This window comes from Pteropus alecto, unplaced genomic scaffold (assembly GCF_000325575.1).
Source record: "Pteropus alecto unplaced genomic scaffold, ASM32557v1 scaffold761, whole genome shotgun sequence".
Lineage (NCBI taxonomy): Eukaryota > Metazoa > Chordata > Mammalia > Chiroptera > Pteropodidae > Pteropus > Pteropus alecto.
Genome location: NW_006431558.1, coordinates 363303 through 366058, shown reverse-complemented (window position 1 = coordinate 366058; position 2756 = coordinate 363303). Strand labels below are relative to the sequence as shown.

General features: G+C 45.4%; 1 protein-coding gene across 1 annotated transcript in view; it reads right to left on the bottom strand.

Annotated features, from left to right (window-relative positions):
* The window catches only part of SPC24 (SPC24, NDC80 kinetochore complex component), a 5587-nt gene that overhangs the window by 2084 nt on the left and 747 nt on the right, over window positions 1–2756 (bottom strand). The gene's annotated exons all lie outside the window — the stretch shown is intronic.

Below are 2756 nucleotides of genomic sequence, written 5' to 3'. Positions count from 1 at the left end.
AAAAAAAAAAAAATCTGGTCCTTCTTTGCACACCTAGTCTTAATTTATAAAGTCACAGCCCATCCTGTCACCTGAGCAAGAAGCCTGGGACTGACACTTTTGACATACAATTGGCCATCCAGGCCTGGCAGTGTCCCCTGTCTCCCTCGTGCAGGTACTTGGTCCCTCCAGGATCACTCTGGACAGCCTCCCTACCATGTCCTGCCTTGGTCTCTCCTGTCACCAATCTGCCAATCCTTTCTGCCCTCTGTCTTCAGAGTGGCTGCATTAGAGGCCAAATGTGAAGCTACTCCCTTGCTCAAAGATCACGCCTGGCTCCCCCGTGTCTCTGGGATGAGGTCCAGGTCTCTTTGAGCATCTTCGCTATCCTTGTTGGCTTCCTTTCTGCTTTTCACTCCACCACCTGATTTTCTCTCTGCTCTGGCCACAAAGACACCTCATTCTGCACACACGCCACGTTTTTCACAGTCCTGGGCCTCTGCCTGCCTGTGCTCCATGGGACACACCAGGACCCAGCGTTCAAGACCTCCTGAGTAATGCCCAACTCGGTGGTGGGCACTCTCCCTCCCAGGGAGACTGTGCTCTCATGACAGCCCCAATCATGTTGAGTGACTTATTCCTTGTCTTTCTTCTTTGAATCAGAGATTTCGTCTTATAGTCACCAAGCTTCGTCAGCACCTACTCAGAATAAACATGTGTTGAACAAAAAACATCCAGAAAGATCAAAAACACCTTAAGGTTACTGTGTTCCTTCCCACAGTCGGGAGGAACCTGCCAACTCAGAGAAGGCACAGATGAAAACGCTTCCCAAAAGGCTGGCATTTAAGTGTTTACAAACTGACATTAAGTTAATTTTTAATCAAAGTACTACATGCATATGGTTGTGAAATAAAATTTAAACACACACACCTCTCTCAGCCTCTCCACCCTTCTGAGGCAGCTTTTAACTCTTCACTGTTTTCTCAGGCACTAACCTTCGCATTTCTAAATAATTTGCTTATGCTGCTATTTCTTGATCTGTCTATTTGAGATGGTGCCTGCTGATTTCCTGTTGGGAGAGCCTAGAGTCTGGCTTTCTTATGCAGCCTTCCTGCCCCTTCCTCACTCAGCATGTACTAAGTGTGCAGGATGACCAGGGGCCCTACTCTGCATTCCCACGACCCTCCGAGGGAGGTGACTTAACCCCTCCTGCCACTTGCGAGGTGCAGGATAGAAGCCCAGAGACGTTCAGGGACTTGTCCACTGGCATGCAGCTCCAAAGCCTGGATGTGAAACAGATCCATTTGACTCAAAAGCCCCAGCTCCCTAGAATACTGACTCTTCTCTCTCCAGCCCCAAATCCATCCATTTTGCTAAAAGCCAGGCAGGCTGGGTGATGCTGATCTTCTCTCCAGACCATCACTGGAGGGGAAGACGAGGAAAGAAAGAAGAGAGGAGGGAGAAGAAGAAAAGACCTTGACCAGGGGACCCATCGTGCTTAGATGAACAACCAAACTCCTGGGGGCTCACGAGCCTGATGGGGTCTGGATGTTGCTGACTTTATCTTCTACTTCTTTCTCCTGGGTCTCTAAACTCATCCTCACTTCACAACCCTGCATTTTTGTCCTGTCTGCCAGGTTTTGCTCTTCCCTTGAGCCATCCCATGTCTAGCTCCTAGGTCATTCAAGTCTCAACCCGAATGGCCCCTCATAAAATGTAACTGTAAAATGGCATTAAAAATCCCTGGCACGGAAACCACTGTGAAAAACTAGATGGCAGTTCCTCAAAAAATTAAACATCAAATTACTATTTGATCCTTTTCAGAAATTCCATTTCTGAAAAATACAAAAAAAAAAAAGACCGAATGCAGGGACTCAAAGAGAGATTTATGCTCCTGTATTCACAACAGTATTAGTCACAATAGCAAAGGGGTGGAAGCAACCCTAGTGTCCACCAACCGATGAATGGATAAACAAAATGTGTACATATGCAACAGAACACTATTCAGCCTTAAAAAGGAAATTCTGACACATGCTACAACATAGATGAACCTTGAGGACATTATGTTAAGTGAAATAAGACAGAAGCAAATGGACAAGTACTGCATGATCCCATTTATATGCTGTCCCTAGAGGAGTCAAATTCATAGAGACAGAAAGTAGAAAGGTGGGTGGCAGGGGCTGGGGAGTTAGTGCACAAAGTTTCAGTTTGGGATCAAGAAAAAGTTCTGGAGATGGTGATGGTTGTACAGCAATGTGAATGTACTTAATGCTACTAAATCATACTCTTAAAAATGGTTAAAATGGTAAATCTTATGTTTTGTTAATTTTACTAAACAAAAAAATTTTTGTAGCCTTAAAAACAAACTAACTAACAAACAAAACCCTGGCACTGAGAATAGCAGCAACAATGAGTGCTACCAGTAGTCCTATTTCACAGAAGAGGGAACAGGCTCGAGAGGGAAGCCAAGCCACAGGGCTCATGAGTTTACAGTTGAAGTCCAGGTCAGAGGCTCTGGGCCTCACCTATGGAAAAGGCTGGATCTCGCCTTCTCTATGGCATGTTAAAATACTAGCAGAGCTTTTCTTTCTTATAGAGTCTTACATTTGATGGTGTCTTCGAGTCGACAAAAATGATACCATTTGTCCAGTGTTCTCTCCACATAAAGCAGGAGGCACTTTACCCATTATCAATTTATTTAGTCGCCACCATAGCCCTGGCTCTCTCCCTCACCTCCTTGGGGTTTCTGCCAAAACTTCACCTCAGAAAGCGTTCGC